We start from the raw sequence: 19,800 nt of genomic DNA, 5'->3' as shown, positions 1-19,800 counted from the left end.
TCTGTAAGAAGGTGACCTTTTCATTTTTCAAGAGGAGAGACACTTAGGTTCACTTGAGACCTTGGTATCATTTCTAAAGCAGGAGTTTAGATCCAGTTGGCAAAGCTCATATTTCACCAAAATGAATGAATGAATGAGCGAATGGCATCATGTCAGAACTGGAGGTCAGAGAACTTGACATGGCATAAAATGCAGTTACTTTTTCAAGCTTTTGCCCCTTGACCTCAGATTATGTGTCCACATTTTAAGAGCATGGAAGATGTATCTCAGCATCTTACTTGGAGGCCATGGTTAAAGAAGCAGAAATACTACCTGTTAAAAAAAAAAGGCTTCCCTCCAATACTGAAGGAAGAATTGGATGCCACAGGCCTACTTTCCATCTATCTCACTGCACAAATGGTAGGAGATTAACATTCAGTTGGCCATAGCCTTGTTTGTAGGAATTCTCCATCTCCTACCCTCATCAATGACAATGTTTTGATCTTCACAAAACTGGCCATGGGTCTGGGGAAAAGATAATAATCCACCCAAAGAAATTCCTCTAGAGACCAAAAGCCTGTTCTGAAGGACCACCTCACCAATGAAAACATTGCTTTTCCCCACATAAGCAGGCTCTTCATTTGCAAGTTGTTGGATCTACCAAGCCGTTTGTCCCCCTTGCTGCCCATGACTCTACTGCCTGGTTGCAGCTGCCACTGTCCACTTATAGAAGATATGGCTCACCACCATTCCTGCCAGAACAGATGCCTACTCCAGCACATGGTCATCTCTGTTTCCCCGGTGCTCACACACACAGAAGAAGAGGAGAGTCCTGTGCAGAAGACTTTCTGTGGTCCTGGGAAGCCTCTGGGTTGAGACTACAGGGCCCAGCCCTCACCTCAAAGGAAGGTATGGTAGCCTGATAGGAAAACTGCAGATAAAGCAGAGGCAGGGCTTGACACAACGAGCTGGAGTCAGCAGACCTGAGGGGGAATCAGGCAGTAGCTCCTGTGAAGCCTGGACTGTGGCCTAGCTCACGTCCTGACAAAAACTTGGGTGGGAAAAAGGAGAAGAAGGCTGGCGTTCATAATAAATTATACAATTCCACACTATAACTCTGCATCAAACAATGGTCATCTCAGAGTGTTCTTTCTCCTTTAAAACTGAGAATAATACACTTGCCTGTACCCACAGTCATGTCCACCAATCACCAGCTGGTTTTGGCCTTCAGTGGATTGACTCAGCCTGCCCTACACTCTTCTGCCCAGATTAATGATGACAGTCTACAGGTTATATAGCTGCATAAAGAGGGGACAAGGAAAGATTTTATGCCAGCCTAACATTACTTTTTAAAGGAAAAGAAACGAATTACATGTGGTCTTCTTGTTGGTTTCTGGTTGACTTTTGCTTCAGAGAATCCTGAGACCAAAACAGAAACCTAGTACCCTTTGAGGGGTCAGATTAGATAGTAATACTAAGAATATGCCTCAGGGCACCTGGGTGGCTCAGTCATTTAAGCATCCAACTTCAGCTCGTGTCATGATCTCACAGTTCATGAGTTTGAGCCCCACGTCAAGTTCTGTGCTAACAGCTGGGAGCCTGGAGCCTGCTTCAGATTCTGTATCTCCCTCTCTCTCTCTCCTCTGCTCATACTCTGTTTCTCTCTCTCTCTTAAACATTAAAAAAAGTTAAAAAATATGCCTCTTAAGTAACACATCTGTGCAGGCACCATGGTAGGCATTGGAAGTTAAGAGATAGATATATGCTTGGCCCCAAGTGAGATTATAGGCTTGAGTGGTAACTTTTCTCTCTGGACGCATATTATATATATAATATATACATTATACAGACAAAAATACAACTACAAAACAACTATTTTGCATGTGTATTGCAAAATGTAGAGTGCTAAAAAAAAAAAAGGAGGGACCATAACAGTTCACAAGAGGGCAAGCCTCTTTAACTGACAACTGTCTTACTAGATGAGAAATCAGTGCCAAAAATTATACTTTCATACCTAAGGGAAGTGTCTGATATTGTTCCAAAGAACATCATTGCCTTGCCTTTCATCTCCATGCCACCAACATTCATATGTACCAGCTGCTGTGTCAGGTACAGAGGGCATTAGAGAGAGATGAATACCGGTCCCTATCTTCAAAGAGCTCAGAGACTAGGGAGGAAAACAGACATGCATAATAGGAAATACAATGCAATGAGATCCTACACATAGGAGGCTTTAGAGGGACAGAGAAGAAAGGCTAACATTTTCCCAGAGGGGTCAGAGGATACAGCACTTGAGCAGAGTATTGAAGGATGAGGAGGAGTTCATCAGGATGTGAAAAGTGAAAAGCATTAGGTTGGTATAGGCCATTATTAAACAGTATATACCAACCAAAAATTATCCAAGGATGCTAGAGTAGCTTTCTTAGTTTTAGGCCCCTGTTTCTGCTGAAGTAAGTGATGCTGGTGTTGTGTAAGAGAGAGAACAGATCTCAAATCTCTGGAAGAACATAACATGTATGAGACTTTAAAGAAGCCAGGCCACTGGCTCCTAATGAACTACAGAAGAAGAGATCAGTATGTTTCGATAGAAAGCAAATTCTAGAACTGTAACCATATGTTAAGAGTTGACCTCTTTTGGGGAATGTATTATGAAGACACTTGGAAAAAGAAAATCCTTCCTTTCATAGTTCATTTAAGAACTAAATTGCACCCTGTTACGCAGCTTTAATTTCAGGAGTTGATGTTTAGTTAGGTCTTCTATAAACCTAAAAGAATTATCTCTCACAAAAAGAAGAGCTCATTCAAGTTCTACTTCTGGATCATTTTGTGACCTTGAGGAAATTGCTGAATCTTCATAAGTAAATTCATTCTTTCAGCATTTACAAAGTGTCTATCTAGCCTGTGCCCAATTAGGCAGAGGATGCTTTGGAAGTACAGTGGAGGAAGGGTAACTAATACTGCTCAGAGAGGTGAGAGGATATAGCACTCGAGCAGAGTACTGCAGGGTAAGTAGGAGCTCACCAGGTCTAGTGCAACACATGAACAAGGTATGGTCCTTGCCCTTGAAGAGACTTAAAGTGTAATGGGTGTTGGCTCTGACAGCTCAGTGCAAGGGTGACAGGTTGCTACTGAAGGACAGAGAAAGGGACTCTCAAAAGCATGAAGGGGGCTTCGTGGAGGAAGTACACTTGAGCTGAATTAGGCAGAACAAGTAATAACACCATGGGGAGGACATGTCTCAGGCACAAGCAACATTATGTACTGGTGCCCAGAGGAGATTAGAAACAAGGTAGGGTACCAGAGGAACTACAGGTCACTTGGCCTAACCATAGTAAAGAAGAGAGATGGGAAAAAATAAGATTAGTAGAGACCAAATGAAGAAGGGTTCTGTATGCCTTTTTCTGGAGTTTAGACTCTTCCTGTTAAGATAAAGAGGTTTTAAGTGCCAGCGGGGACAGCGGGGAAGGACACGGTTAGCTGTGAATTTCCAAATTATTACTTGGGTGACAGGGTAGCAAGATGTCTAAAGTTGAAGACTGAGGGAATTTTTTCCCCATGGGGTGGGATGTTCCAGGTAGCAACATGGAAAAATCTGGAAGAGACAACACTGAGAAGGTGAGCCAGGGGAGAAGGAAGCACAGGTAATACAGGACTAGAAAGATAGAAGAGACATTTCAAGAGGGGACATTACCCAAAGGTGCCAGGGATATTAGGCCTGGTGGGATTAATTGGTTTCAGAACCCTGAATGAAAATACATTTCAATCCCAAAAGGCCATGAAGAATGTGGCAGATCAAATTCTGTTTTTCAGTCTTTAGGGTTTTTTCCAGCTTTATGGAGGTATAATTGACAAAAACTGCCAAGGTATACTGTGTGATGATTTGATGTATGTATACACTGTGAAATGGTTATCAATGTTTAATTGATACATCCATCACCTTACACAGTTACCTTTTTTTTTTTTTTTTGGTGTGGTGAGAACATGCAAGATCAACTCTGTTAGCATATTTCACAATACAGTATTATTAACTATAGTCACCATGCTGTGTATTAGGTCCCTGGTTGCACCTTTAGCTTTTGTTTCAGATTCCAAACAGAATGGTGTGTCAGTTTCTGCTCTGGTTTTCGTTTGTTTTCTTGGGGGTCTTTTTAAATAAGAGTTGGAGTGCCTGGGTGGCTCAGTTGGTTAAGCTGACTCTTGGTTTGGGCTCAGGTCATGATCCTGTGATTTGTGAGGTCGAGCCCCACATCAGGCTTTGTATTGACGCATGGAGCCTGCTTAGGATTCTCTCTCTCCATCTTTCTGCCCCTCCCCTATTGACACTCTTTTTGTCTCTCTGAAAATAAATAAATGAGTAAAGAAATAAAATAAATAAATAATAGTAAACAACTTGGGGTGACTGGGTGGCTCAGTCAATTAGGCATTTGACTTCAGCTCAGGTCATGATCTCATGATTCATGGGTACACACCCTGTTTTGTTGGGTTCTGTGCTGACAGCTCAGAGCCTGGGGCCTGCTTCAAAAAAATTAAAAAGGATAAACAACTAGCTTGGAATGGTGGGAAAAATACTAGCCAAGCTTGTCTACTGATAACAAATACAGTTATGTTGGGAGCTGCTCATATTAGCAGCCACAAAAGCACCAGTAATAATCATATTCCCACAAGAATAATAAGGACAGATTGTTCTAATGTTTTTGGCCAATATGATAGCATTTATGAGTTTCAGAGAAAATCCATTTCAACTTTTATATAAACTCTACAAAAAATATAAAATTCTACAAAAACCAGTAAGTATCTGTAGAAGGACCTTGAATGTGTAACTTTTGCAAAAGTCAAAATATAAAAAAAGAGAACACAGTGACACATTTTATGTCTCAGCAAAAATTAAACTATGAATATCTAGTGGGAAGCAACACAAACATGTACGCTTCTCGACTTTGAGAGCTATAAACCATGTAGTAAGTAATAAAAAGCTGGAGGGAACATCTATTCATAGAGGACAGAAAAAGTCTCTCTAGCTATCTGGCCCTCTCAATAGAGATGCCAAGATGAAAGACATAAATACAAACATATTGTATTTCTGTTCTACCATGTTCATCTGGCCCCATGAAATGGTTTGGCAGAGAGCTGGACATATGGGCTGCTTATATTAATTTGAGGACCATTGGCATGTGAGCAGGTACAAGTACCCAAGGAGAGTACAGAATGAGAGAGAAGAAAAGGCTTGTGGGGAACACTTACATTTACGGGCTAGAAGGGGAAAAGGAACCAGAGATCCCTGAGGAATTTGGTTAAAGAGGTGCAGAAACTGGCCATAAGACATCATAGAAACTATGAGAAGAGTACTTCACTTTGAGTGTGGCTATGAGGAAAAAAATAAATGAATAAATAAATAAATAAACTTCACAAAGGTCAAAATTGCTCCACTTTGGGTCCTTCCATCCTCTCTCTAAAGTTTACCAAGGTTTAAGTCACATAAATTTTCGTGTCAAGAGAAACACCTAGGTGGCAAGAGAGATCTGTGGATGTACTTCAGAAGGTTTTAAAAAATCCCAGACTCTGGGGACACCTGGGTCGTTCAGTCAGTTAAGTGTCTGACTCTTGGTTTCGGCTCAGGTCATGTTCTCAGTCTCCTGAGTTCGAGCCCCACATTGTGCTCTGCACTGACAACCTGCTTGGGATTCTCTGCCTCCCCCTCTCTCTGCCCTTCCTTCACTTGCATTCTTTCTCTGTCTCGATCTCTCAGGAATAATAAACATAAAAAAAATCTTAAAAAAAAAAAAAAAGAAATCCCAGACTCTGGACATCTGGTGTTACTTGAGCAGAATGAACAAAACAAAGTGGTGTGCCTATAGAAAGGTTTTCCTTTTGGTATTGAAGAGTGTCACTGTGGCCACATATCACTCAGGCTTGTTGCAAAGGGTACTCTTATGGGGCCTTATTTGTTGCATTCTTGTAATTGTGTTGGCCATTGCACAGGATGCAAAGGATAAAATGTGGTAGAGGATAGACTGTAACTAGCATTCACATTTTTCCCCATAAGAAGGATTATGCTCAATTGGAACACCTCTTATTTGCTAACTGTAGCCCCCCAGACACTTTGCCAAGCAAAGATGCAAATGGTCAGTATGGACTGGTACCATTTCAGCCTAGTACTGCTGCTTCATGAGCTTCATGACCTTGGATACATCCCTTGTCCCTCTAAACCTATTTCCTCATGTATAAAAGGGGACTACTCACTGAGAGGTTGTGAGAGTCAAATAATTCACATGTGGGAAATATGTGGAAGCAACTCAAGATATTCTACCAATAGAAGATGTTTATGATTACTACCACAGATCTCAGAAGCCATAAACAAAATCACCAGCACTCTGCTAAAAGTTACTCTTGTACAAGTTCACGTAGCTTATATAACCACATTAGGTATTTGTATTTTCGTTTTGCAGATGAAACTGACCTCTAGTCACTGGCTAAGGTCATAGAGTAGAAAAGTAAGCCTACAATCCCCTGTCTGTGGAACTCCAAAGCCCATGCTCTGATTTATGTATGCTTCCTCAGTCACACAACAGTTTCATGTGGTATGGTGTGTTCTCAGTTACTCACAGGCTTTATGTGGACATGAATGTTCCTAGGGCTTCACAGTGGACCGTATGTTCACTGTGGGGTTTGGGACCAAAGTCTGGAAATGGGCAGACCCTCTACTCATAAAGCAAACATTTCAGCATTAGAGTCAAGGGCAGAGTGGTGTCTGCAGTTAGAGAGGACACTTCCGGCTTGACTGGGTTCAGAAGTCTCTCCTTGTCCCCTCTGTCAAGTTTCTATACCAGCAAATGAAGGGGACATCACTAAGGACTTTGTGATTTCAAGAGGACAGTTGTAGGGCTAGAGGGGACATTGACATGAACCAGAGACATTGCTGTGGTGGCTAGATATGCATGTCCCAGAATGATACAGGAATGGAGGCCACTCTCCATAGATTAATTCTGCTTGTCACTCCTCTTCTCAAATGGGAATGAGCGCTGACTCCTAGCTTGTGGTTAGGCAGAGCTAGGAGGAAAGCAGGCAACAATTCCCATGAAAATCTGGTCCTTGACTGCAAAGAACCATCCTATTTCTCTGTTATCTCAAGGTTGTGTCCCTTTAAAGGTGTCTACGTCAAAGAGCTGTGGTAAGGATAATAAGGTCTATTACTTGTTGAGCACTTCCTGCAGGTCAGACATTGTACTAAATGCTTTCATATATTATCTAATTTCACCCTCATAACAACTCAGTGAGGTCAAGACTATTAGTGTCACTGCCATTTTACAGATGAGAAAACTGAGGCTTAAGAGGGATAAGTAATTGACTCAAAGAAGATTCTGCAGCTAGGAGGTGGCCGAACTGGGATCTAAATGTTGTTGCTCCTGATTCCTCTATCATAATGGATGAATGGGTCATTAACTGTTTCTAAAAGTATAAAATATCATATCAATGCAAAGGGGTGGGTCTATTCACTCAGCACTTCTCACTGTATTCAAGTGACTTCAGGCAAGTGTATTTTTTTTCCTTCCTAAAATTCACCCAGTCCTGTAAAATTGCTTCTGGGGACTCTCAGCATTATTGACAGGAACGATCAAATGGAAATTTGCCAGACTATTTCTCTAAAGCCATTTCTTGGAGGAAGTGCTGGCTAAATTTTAACTAAGTACAAAATTTCTATTAAGGTCTATAGTTCACTTTCCTTCCTCTACCTTAGGGACAGTGACAAAGGGCACTGTCACACGCAATCGTCTGGAAAGACGGAACATCTCTGTGCTGAGCAAGAGCTCTATAAAGAGGTTTGCCTTGGGAAATGACTTCTCTAAATCCTGGCTGCTGTTCCCAACCATTCATGGGACCTCAAGGCCTTGGGAGTTTAAATACCACTGGGTTACATGACAAAGATTCCTCTAATCCCATGCTTCAAGACTGTGACCTAGTGCTACACTTGCCTGGTGACTTCATCTTTCCCACTGGAATGAAAGTACCTCAAGAGCAGAGTACGTTCCTTTCTTCCATCTTTCTTCCATCTCCTTCTGGGTCTACTACTATATCGGGCCCATAGAAAATGCTCAGTCTAAGCTGGTAATGCCATGGGAATTCTGGGATTGAGGAAGAGAGGCACTGGATCTGTCCTGACATGTTGGTATCTACCTACTTCTTTCAGTTTCTTAATGAAGTTTCACAAGTAGGTGCTCTGGGCCTGGCATCATGCCCTTATTTGGCATTGGGAATTCAAAATAAGTAAGATGATGTGGTCTCTGCTTTCAAAGAAATTCTCAATCTAATCACAGGTGTACAGGGTAGTACATGGTATTTCAGAACATAGACTTTTCCCCCATGGTGCCAGAACCCATATCGAATGGCAGCTTGGACATACTTTGCTCCAGAGAGATGCAAGCAGGGGAAGCCTTGGAATCAGGAAGTTCCTACAAGGTACCTCATGCTTCTAAATCTCTGGCTGGGAACTGGGGGTGGCACAGGACTCTGGCACCACGCTCCTGATCAACTGGTTCACTCCTGGGATTTGTGTTTCTTTTTACCCTCTTGCAGGGAAATCTACAGTCTGTCTGGAGTGCAAGGAAGTTTCTTCAGCTTGCCTTTATCCACACCTACTGAGAAATTTCCTCTGTTAACTTGTTACTAACAGCTGTTGAAATCCCAGTGGGGTCTATGTATGCACATGCACACTCAACAGAAATTTCTTTTATCATCAAGCTAACTCATTAACTTTTCTTTTCTCTTGCTTTATACCATGTCCCAGGGTTAACAGGGTAAAAGCAGACCTAGGCTACATGAGAGGTCCCTACCGTAAGCAGCAGGGAATTCTAGATCACAGGTATATAAAATCACAGACATACACTTTTGCCTAGGAAACCACTGAGCATGCATAAGGAAACACATTCTTTACCTTCTCCTCCCCTTGGGAGAGAAAGGAGTTCGCAAGTTAAGCCATAAATTTCCAGAAAACAAACCATGTAACCTCCCACCCTGTCTGGGTAGACTGGCTAAGGTTCTATTAGAGAGGATTTCTATAAAAGAAAATTATGGCAAAAGGATATAAAATTTGATCTGTGGGTTTGAGCCTTTTCTTTTTAATATTAAATTATCAATTCCACTCTTTTCTACTCTGGAAAAATCTAGTCCCACTGGTACCCTGGCAAAAACCAACACTCTTCCTATGATCACAGGTTGCTGAAAAACCTTCCATAGCAGGGGAGAGGAGAACAGCAAGTAGATAAAAAAGTGACAGCTCTAATCAGGAGCTCTCTGCAGTGGGGGTGTGTTATTGGTGTGCATGTGTCAGTGAGAAAGCGTGTGACTGTGGCCATATCAGCGTGGGGGCACGTGTAAGAGTCTGGGAATATATAGGTGTGTGAAGGAGTGTGGGGTCACTATATGCACGTGTGAATCACAGATGTGCAGGAGTTGGATCATGTCAGTGATGGAGTGTATGTCAATGTGAGGGTGAGTATGGTGTCTGTGCCAGCGGGTCCATGTAAGAGTCCAAGGAAGAGTCCATGGCAGTTCAGGCAAGCGTGCTGAGCTAGAGTCAATGTACTTAAGCATCAGTAACCACATGGGCATGCAGGCCAGTATAAGCAAGTGTGTCAGCCTAAGGGATGACGCTGCAGGGTAGATGTGAGCGTGAGTGAGCATGAGTCTGCATGGCCATTCACGGAGTCTGTAGCTGCCTGTGTATGAGCGCATGAATGTACTTACGGGAATTGACAGTGGCAGTGTGAACTGTGTGCGCCGGCATAAACACAGGTCAGTGACTGTGCAGGGCACTGTCTGTGTACTGGTGTGAATGTGTGTGGCAACGTAAGGATGTGTCACCATGAGAGTACAGGGGCGAGAATGTGCAAGAATATGAGCATGCAGCAAGGGTGATGGTGCCAGTGTGAATACTGGTGATGCAGAAATGGTAATCAGAGGGTGAGAGGGTGTGCACCTGAGTGTATGTGACTATGAGAGTGTGACTGCCCATGCGGATGTGCGGGAGAGTAGGATGTTGAGTGTGTTGCCGTGAACGTGAGAATATGTGAAAACATGCAAACAGCAGCATATCAGCATGGGTGTGCTATAAGCGTGCAATGTGCTCATGTGAGCTAGCGTGAGGACTGCATTTGAGTGGGCATATGGGTATGGCCGTGTGTGTCCATGTGGCTGCACGTGACCACATTGGAGGCTGTACACCTGTGAGTTTGGTGAAACGGGTAACCAGGTCTCAGTGTGAAGGTGAGCGAATGAGTGTGAATGCGTGTCAAAATGAGCATGTTTCTATGTGCACGTGTGATTCTGTGTGAATGTGTCAGATGTGGGGAGGTCGTGCCAGAGCTGAGGAGGGGTCCAAAAGCATGTAATCCTGAGTGTAAGACTGTAAGAAAGCACAGAAGCGGAAACAGTGAGATTACCTTTATGGTAGGAGTATGTATGCATGTGTGTGTGTCCCTGTGAGGAGTTGTGAGTTATCTAAGTGTATGGCTATGAGGAGGAAACAGTGACAGGGCGAATGTGTTAGAGTACACAAAGTTGACGGTAAGTATAGCTCTATGAGAAATGGGAAGGGAACAGTCAAAGTAGGTCTGCATGTAGACTATGTATGAGTGTGGAGGAATTAGAGGGGTGAATGTGGTTCTATCACCTGTGTGGACAGGAGTGACAAGGCGTGCCTGAGAGTGCGAGAACATAAGAAAATGTAAGGGTGGGGGTGGGCGAGAACATGTGGCCGGGGTGTATGGCAAGTGGGAGCCTGTGTCAGTATAAGAATGTGAATATATAAATGAGTGTGGTAGCATGAGTGTGCCTGTGTGCAGTGTGTTTGTGAATACGACTGTGTGTGAGAATGAGGGGGTGGGAGGGATCATCCCCACGAACATGTCCAGTGTGAACAGTGGAAGTCAAGGAGGCATAAGGATGGTGTGAATATCTAAGAGTACATCAGTATGCTTGAGAGACAGAGAGAGAGAGAGTGACAGAGACAGACAGACAGACAGAGAGACAGAGAGAGAGAGAAAGCACTGAAGAGTACCAACATCATTTGGGATGCTGAGACACTTGACAAAGTATCTTTCCTCCCAAAGCCACAGCATGTGTCCAGTTACAGGAAAGTTACTTAGCCCCTTCTCAACCTCTGTCTCCTCCTCGTGGGTAAGACAATGATTCTAGTACCTACCTTGAGCTAGTATCAGTTTTATAATCAGGAACAAAAACAGTAACTATAAGAAAAAAAAATACCTACCTTGCAAAGTTACCAGGGGATCAAATGGTCTCATGAAAATAAAACGCCTAGCACAGGGTTCGCAACAGTAGATGATAAATTTAAGTTATTATTATAGCTGTCACAGAACACCCAGGAGAGACCCCAGGGGCTTGCTTCTTACTTTAGTGAGTTCTAGTTACCTTCTGTCACTCCAGGTCTATAGAGGATCCCCTACCACGGCATCTCTAGAAAGCTGAATACATCAGTATCGGCAAAAGGCTGTAATTTCATACCCTCCATTTCCCGGCCGAAACTCTGGAGCTTCCCCCTCGTGAGAAGGCATCACAGAAACACCTGCCACTGGGCGGCACTTTGCCTTTGTCCTGTAGGCTCAGGGCAGGCAGGCTCAATGGGAAAGGACCGGCCCTGCATTTTCGCTATTGGTTTTCTGTTTCATTTGTTTTTCTTGTTGGGGGCTTTCTGTTTTGGTTGGTTGCTCACTTTTGACTTGGGCACATTGAGAAATGGCTAGGTAGCTGACAGGAAGACAGATAGAAGGCTAGACAAAGAGAGGGACAGGTAGCTGGACTGTGGCATATGGCAACAGAAGGCCAGATGGAGCAGCTGACAGAGGAAGGCATAATGTCTGCCTGAGAGGAAAAGGGGTAGATCAGAGGCAGGCCAAGGAACCTGAAAGACGTGGAGAGGGAGAGAGAGGTCTCAGTCAAAAAGCTGCCAGGGGAACAGTCAGGCACTTCTGAGAGAGACTAGAAGCCTGTGAAATCTAGTCCCCACCCATACTTTGCAGTTTAAGCTACCTGCCAAGACGAATACTCCAGAAACCATGCAAGAATTATTTAAAGCAGTAGAGAAGCAATGGCCATACTACATACTACAGACTCAACTGTCGTCAGAGAGCTAGGGGAAAAATTGCTCTTTGGCTGGGAAGGCAGAGCAAAGGTTCTGGAAAGGTTAAGCCTGTCGGGCCCAGAAGCTTGGATAGATGGGGTGGGAGTACCCTTTGACCAGGAAGGTAAATTTTAAGTTGTGGAGCAGGAGAAATTACAGGAGCTGATTGTTCAGTTAGTAGTGGTTCTGCTGAAGCTCTTAGTTGGAACTTGAACATTTGCAACAGACTTGGCGATGACTACTAGGTTGTCTCCTCACCCCATGATGTAGGGCAAGGCTGTCATTCCTATCCACATTGGAGAGGGCAAACCAAGAAATCAAGGGTAGCCATACAGGCCACAGTCCCCCAGGAAGGAGGGGCTGTGCCCTGAGGCCTGGCTCTGAGGGGAGGGGCAGGGTCTTTAATACTGGGAGATCTGGTGGAAAGGTGGCATTTTTACTTGGACTTAGAGATCCCTAACTTGATGCCCTGGAGTCCATTACTCACCTCTCACCGCCACTCCTTCAGGACTTCAGCACAGGTGGGTGCTGCCCATGAGAAGGGGCCGGGCTGCCTTCAGCTCCGAAGTGCTCGGTGCTGGGCACACCAGCTGCCACAAGATGCAAGGACTCAGCTGCTCTTTGTTGGGGAAAACCTGCCAAGAGAAGCATCGTGGGGGTGCAGGAACCTCTTTCCCCACCTGCTACGACTCCCCCAGCCAACATCCTCAAATGTCACACTCACACAACAGTGGATTTCAGAAAACCCCTTGAGAAGGCAGAGAATCAGACAGTGGAGAAAGCATATTAAAAAAAAAAGAAAAAGGCACTGCTGTGTCAGAGTCTACAAAGGGCACAGAACTGCAAGTTTCACATTGAGACCTCATATCCCTTCACCACTCTGGATCTGCTTGCTAGCTCATGGAGAAGACCAGCCATAGTCACCATGGACCTGTGTCCTCAGGAGGACTAGATCAAACAAGACAGATGTGAAATATTTGTATATTCGCAGGAGGGGGTATTGTCCAGCGTACTATACAAAACTGAGAGATGATGGCAAACGCAGGTTGGCTCTGAGGACCCTGCCATACTAATGCTGTCTATTTCACTTTCATTGCTGTTTATTGAGACCTATTTGATCCCTCAAGTCCAAGCCTCCACCTCTGTGTCCTTCCCTTCTCAATGACCTCCTTCACTGGCTTGGGGGTAGGAAGCACTCAGAGGGCTCCTAATCTGCTACCATCTCACAGCTGCTGAGGACCTCAGCCTCTGATCCTAACGGGAACCTCCTTCTACCTTCCCCCAACCTCCACTATGGGGAAGTCTTCCATAGTCTTTCTCAGATTTCTTAGGGTGACTATATACTGGGGTTTTCTTTTTGGTGACGGTTTACCCTATCCTCCCCACAGAGGTTTCCATATCCAACCATGGAGACAAGGTCTCTAACTCTTCTCTGTTCTGCCTTTTCCACAATCACTTGAGCCTCTCTAGAATAGACCAATCTTCCATCTGCAGTCCGTCCTACCCTGCCTCTTCCTTCCTTCCAGTGTCTGTCCTCAAAGAAAAGCAGCACCCATATGTTATATCCCAACAAACCCAGACCCAGGCTAGCACAACATTCTATTAGAGGACACCAAATACACAAGGTCCTAATTCAGAGACACGGATAGATGGATATCTGAAGGTAGAGATAGTAAAATTGAAGTCTCAGGGAGCCAAGAAAAGCCCCATGATTCCCAATTCCCCCTTGGTGAATAAGAAGATACAATAAGAAGCCATAATCTAGGTCTGCCACTTGCTCCTGGCGAGACTCCAGAGCATGTACGTCCATCTGTCCCCCAGTAGCCCTGGATTCTGCAAGTGCTTCCCACTTGCACACTCCAAGCAGCATTTCCAAATCCCACCCACTGGGCTGCTAAGTGGTGTGCTGACCACTCCTTTGCTGCATAAGCTCATCCTGCAAGGGAGTGGGTTGAGGGGAGGTGAGTGACAGCTGCCAAAGCTCCAGAAAGGGGCAGGACTGGAAGAGGACTCAAGAAGTGTGGCCACAAAAAGGCCTCTGAGGACGGGGATGGCACTAAGCACCCACGGGGCTGGGGAACAGCACCAGAGGGCCAACTGGGGGGCAGTGGATGCACCAGCTCAAACTGACCAAGCACCTCCAGGTTTCTGTGCAAGATCAAGAACTTTCCTTAGGCCTGCCTCCCCCTCGCTTTAGCCTTCAATCAACTGCATGGCAGCCTACTTTGAATCTCCCAGTTGCACAGCTAGAGCCAGTGCAGATGAGACTGACAGGACACAGTGCTCCACCTGGTGACCACACTCCTCTGGCCTGTCTGAGGGGTGAGTTTTGTTGGGAGTGCAGGGACATAGCCTGTTTGTGAGTACGTGCTGGCTTGAGTTTATCTGTGCTGCACCCCACTGTATTTAGGTGCCCTATGTGCCTGTATCCTGTCGTGTGTCATATCTGTGCTATTTTGTGTGTCCAGTTTGTATTCATGTCGATGTGCATGCAGTCATATTTATATCATGCGTATGCATACAGTGTCAGTACTGTATAGTATATGTGCTGTGGGGCTGTGCTGTGTTGTGTGTGCATTGTATGTGTTGCACGCTGTGTGTGACATGTGTCTGATGCATATTATGTACCATATTGTGTACATATATGTATGATATACTATGTCCCATATTATGTGTCTGGATCATGTTGCATGTTTACATGGCCTTGTGTCTGCACCTGTGGCTTAGCCTCTTACTGGAAGATGGGGCAGGGATCAGTGCACACTCACTTTGTGCCTACCAGCACCCCAGCTTTGCTGCATTCCAGCTGCCTGCCAGCATCTCTGTCTAGGGACTAGGCTGCCGCTTTGTTGGAGGGCATGTGTGGGTAAGTTGTAGCCAACCACCAGCCCCTCTCTCTAACACAAGGCCCTCTGTGCAGATGCCTGGCCCAGCACTAAAGATGGCACAGAAAGAAGTTCTGCAAACTTTTTCAGGCCCAAAGGAAGAAACTAAGCATTAGGGAGATGGCTTCCTTGCTCAATTTCCAGCCTCATCCATATAGAAGGACCTGCAGGAAGCTGCAACTGCCTCAGTTTCTCCTTCGGGCCATTTGGAAGGACTGAAGCCCTTCTCCACAGGGAGTTGACAGCTGCACAGGGGATCAGCACTGGCCTGGGAGCTGGGCCATGGGATGCATGGGGAACTCTGCCAGATATGTCCCTGTCGAGGTCACTAGAGGGCGCGATTGCGCTGATGGTTAGGGTTAGTGTCTCTTGATGGTGCAGAATTCCAAAAAGTCTACCTGGCTCAGAGAGAGATGAGGGAGAAGTAAGGAAAAGGATATACACCCTAAGAAAGCCTTCCTTTACTCTCATCCCGAGCCCTTCTGTTTGAAGGTTGAGTTAGGGAGTTGGTGCCACTAATGCATATCTGCCCCCCACCCTACTGAAGGAGATCTGCATAAGATCCCCAAAGAACTTTTCAGGGCCTTGGTTATAGGTCCCTAGCAGATTTTCTACTTGGACTTCTCTTCTCCCCACTGTATCCCATTCACATCAAATACAAATAAAACCATACTGCTAAAAAAGAGATGAAATGTGTATAGTGGTTGGGTTTATTTTGCATTGTTCTCCCCCAAACTGGAAGGCATACCAAAAAGTGTGATTTAAAAAGATAAATGGTTTTGGGGAATGATGTTGTTCTATCGGGGACCTGCCTTCATGACCAAGAACGAATGGTCCCACTTCCTAAAATGTCATGACCATCTCATAAGCCACCAAGTCCAGCCCTGCCATCCAAAAGACTAAGTGAGAAAGGCTCAGAGAGGGGCACAAGCAGACCAGAACATCTGACTCCTGTGACTCCCAAGGTTTATTCCACCCCAGATCCTGATCCTCTAGGCTCTAAAAAAAAACCAAAAACCAAAAAACAAAACAAACAAAAAAAACCCCCCAACAATTTCCTTCTCCAAATCCAGCCCCCTCCCAGCTCAGGGCAAAACTCTAGCCCCTGGCTCTACGGTGTGGGGTCCAAGACAGTCCTATATTATCTCAGTGATTAGTCACCCAGGCCTTTCTGTGACCACACCTTGGGAATGATCTCCATTCCCCATCAGTAAACTGTTCATCTCTTTCCAGTGTTCAAGGTCTGCCTCCCCCATTTTGCTTCTCACCGGCAGACTTAGCTGTAGCTACGCCATTTTGCCTCTTGTTATATCCCTGAGGTGCCGCAAAGATTACCCCAACCTGCAGATCATTGACCAAATGTGCAAATCAGACATGGATCCATTGCAGTGATTAACATTTCCAATTAAACTCTGGGTTAGCCTGTGTATATTAGTGACCAGAGCAATCACTGCGTTTGTAAATGCAAATGCCTTCCAAAGTTGTGGGTCACATTAGGAAGTGACACATTTCCTCCAGAGGAAATGGAAACAGACTGCCAGGCCTGGGGGCTCCTTTGGTTCTCCGGTACCCCTAAATCATATTTTAAATGTATGGCTGTTACTTGATAAGAAGACTCCAGCTTCAAACCGGAAATGGAAGGCTCTGGCCCTGCCAACTACTGTGTGTCCTTTCCTGCCCCCTGCTGGAGAAGCCGCATAGTGCCGGATTGGCAGGCAAGGCCACCCCTGGCCCTGCAGAGGGAGCCTCCTAGCCTCAGGCAGGGTGGAGTGTGTGTGTGGAGAGGCTGGGGGCCAGAAGGGCGGCTGGAGCTTAAGCTGCACCCCCCCAGATGCCTCAACAACTGCACTTACCTTCATGGGCAGTGGTTTTCACCATTCTACGGGCCCCTGGAAGGAGGACACTTTTTGAGAACAGGCAGGTACCCCCATGCCTGCAGCAGGGACCCCAGACCTGGTGATGGTCCTCCCCATATAAAAACAGTCAACCTACCTGTGTCTCAGGTAGATTCAAACCTCCCCTAATCCCCTTTGAGACCCTGCCTCCCCTTCCTTCTCCTTACCCAGAAGGAAAGAGCCATTGTTGAGTCCACTGTTCAGAGTTTCTTCTTCCTATGACCAACGCTATTAGCTCCTGAAGGCGGGTTACACAGATGGGAATGCTATCAATTTCCTAAATATCAAGAAATTGTCTCCCTACGTATGGGCTGAGCCACCTGTGCCTCAGCCATCCAAATTTTCCCATCTCACCAGTGGGATATCATGGCGTTCGGGTTCCTTGTAAGACCACAGCTTCTTTTTCTATTATATCTCCCTATGGCTTCATTCCCACCTGCTCCATCTGATTTCTAGACCTGATTTCTTTTGGCCTTGACCATCGTCTATAACCTCATAGTAGCTTAAGTCTCTGACCTCATAACAGCGGAGTCTCTGATGGGGGCAGCACACCCCCATCCTCCTAGTTTTTCCTCATTTTCCTCACTTGCCACATCTACTCCCCTCTCCCCCAAAGACCTCAGCACAGTTGTTTGTTTCATATATCCATTCTGCCTCCAACCAGAAAACCTGCAACCTGTGGTAATTGTTAGCTAGTCAGAATGCCCTTTGGGTGTTGCGGCCCCTTGCCTGCACCCGTATCACAAGTGAACCTCCTTTTTCTGTTTGGTCTCTCCCACAAGGCCCACTTGCCTACCTGGAGGCTTGGAGGGTCTGCTCCTTGACTTCTCAACGTCTCTCTGGCCTCGAGATTCTCAGCTGTTGGCTTTCACCAGCATACATGCCAGTCTCTTCCCATTTTGCCTCTTTCATGGAGAAGGGAAGTATGACATTTGTATCCAGACACTGACGGAGGCTTACATGGCTCTCCCTCCAAGCGTGGGCCTATTAGTCATCTATCAAAAGTTAAGCTTCTTCACCCAAAGGTGCCCCTGGCTAGGGGCCTCCGGTACCAAATCTCAGACCTGCCCAATTATAATTTTGCAAACAGCCTAGTGAAAACTGCACTGACCTTTTATACCTCAGTCATCCCAGAACAGGGCCATAGTGTTGTCACCAAGAGGACTGGACCTCCTTCTGTTCCAACACCTCAGTCAGTCATACAGTTGGCCTGGATCTGAGTCTGCAAAACCATGTGAGGAGCAAGACTAACATGCCTAAAGGCTTCCCTGCTGAAAGCCATTTTTTTAAATTAACAGTGCAACTGCCCTCTTCATGCTTGGCAAAGCCAAGCCACTCACCCTTCTCTCCTTTGCTTCTACAGAACACAGCCTAGAACCCTCAAGTCCAGAGTCTGGCACTGGATTCTGGAAGGTGGGACCAAAATACCAAGTGGGGCCTCTGGCTCCCTCTCTGTGAGCATCAGGCACCACCCTCCCACCCCGTCCCTCCACCACCTCCATCACCGTCACCTAAGGAAGGAAAACCTGCCAGAGCAAGTATCTAAAATGTTCAATCTGCCCCAAAGTGTGGCACTTATCTTGCCAGAGCCAGTTCACAAACTGAAGGCAAGGCCCCCCTACGAGCTAAGGACAGGGTAGGAGGGACAGTGCGCCTAATGACCCCTAATGACCCCTACCCCCCAGACAAAGACAAAGGCCAACTGAGGGACCCCAGCCTTTTTAGGGATAGAACTGCATCATTCCAATTTCCACATGAACAGAAATGAGTCCTCCTGTCATTACCCTCCCCCCCCACCAAAAAAAAAAAAGGGGGGGAGGAAGGTAAAAGAAAAATGAAAGAAAGGGCGCCTGTTTAAGAAAATCGTCACTTTTTCTGCTTGCTCAGGTTGGGCTGGTCCCCATCTCGCGGACCTGCCGGGGCCTTGGCCACACCTCCTCCCCTTGGTTGGGGTGGGGGGAGGGGGGCTGCCTTTGCTACTGGGGCTGGGGGAGGGGGCGGGAAGATGGTGTAAGACTAACGGGCTGACGTTGCTTTCGGGGCGTATTTGGCCTCCAGCGGCCCAGGCCCCAGTCAGCGAGCCCAGGAATTGCCCCAGCCAAGGGGTCCAGGCCTTCAGAGAGTGGCCCTGACACACCCACTCGTCCGCCTTAGCCCAGCGCGATCCGGCGAACTGCGCGCTGGGTCTCGGGGCTCTGGGGGAGCCACATAGGGAACCCGAGGCTGGGGCGCCGCGAGAGCAGGAAGGGACCCCGGGGAGGTAGAAAATCTGACCGGCAGCGCCACACCCTCCCCCGAGCGAGCCGGGCGCCGTGAGTCGCGGGATTTACCTGCCACTGGTCCAGCCACCCTGTCCAGACCTTTCCTCTACCTCCGAGCGCTCGGGCTGGCGGGGCTGGGGGGCCGCAGCCGCACCCGCAGCCCCGGGCCCGGCTCGCTCCCCCCGGCTTTCCTCCTGGCCCCGCACACTTGCTCCGGGCTGGGAAAAGCTGCAGCCCCCTGCGCGAGCCCCCAGACGGTGCGCTGTCTACAGCTGCCCGCCCGCGGCCGAGCCCCACTCGGCAACCGCTCCCTAGCTCATGTCTGCTATGACGTCACCCGGGCTCTGCACCGCACGCAGGCCAATCAGAGGGTGAGCAGAAAACTAAAATCGCCCTGAGTGGGCTGTTGGGAACCAATCTTTTGTTTCCAGGCAGGAAGCGCCTGGGAGGGGAAAAAAAAAAAAACTGAAGGGGAGGGAACAAGAGAGGGAAAGGAAAAGGAGATGGAAACTTCTACACTGTCAGGGTTGTCTAGACAGAGGTGGGGCCATCAAGAGAGAGATGCACCTGTCAGGAGCGGCGGGGTATTTCGTGTGTCTTCCTCAACTGGTCCCCCTCAGTGAAGACTGGAATTTCAGGTAAATTTT

General features: G+C 46.6%; 1 protein-coding gene across 1 annotated transcript in view; it reads right to left on the bottom strand.

The window, feature by feature from the left end:
* PAK3 (p21 (RAC1) activated kinase 3) overlaps positions 1-19,459 on the bottom strand; it is a 124,020-nt gene extending 104,561 nt beyond the window's left edge. The window contains exons 1-7 of the mRNA XM_029930362.1: positions 19,223-19,459; positions 18,004-18,114; positions 17,689-17,797; positions 17,060-17,130; positions 16,851-16,886; positions 16,266-16,338; positions 12,600-12,747 (exon numbers count right to left, since the gene is read on the bottom strand). The gene's annotated coding sequence lies outside the window, so the exon portion shown is untranslated. The remainder of the gene's footprint in view (positions 1-12,599; positions 12,748-16,265; positions 16,339-16,850; positions 16,887-17,059; positions 17,131-17,688; positions 17,798-18,003; positions 18,115-19,222) is intronic.
* Positions 19,460-19,800: the final 341 nt, after the last annotated feature.

The sequence above is a fragment of the Suricata suricatta genome, chromosome X (assembly GCF_006229205.1).
Source record: "Suricata suricatta isolate VVHF042 chromosome X, meerkat_22Aug2017_6uvM2_HiC, whole genome shotgun sequence".
Classification (NCBI taxonomy): domain Eukaryota; kingdom Metazoa; phylum Chordata; class Mammalia; order Carnivora; family Herpestidae; genus Suricata; species Suricata suricatta.
Note: the sequence above shows the minus strand (reverse complement) of the source record. Positions and strands in the feature narration are given on the sequence as shown.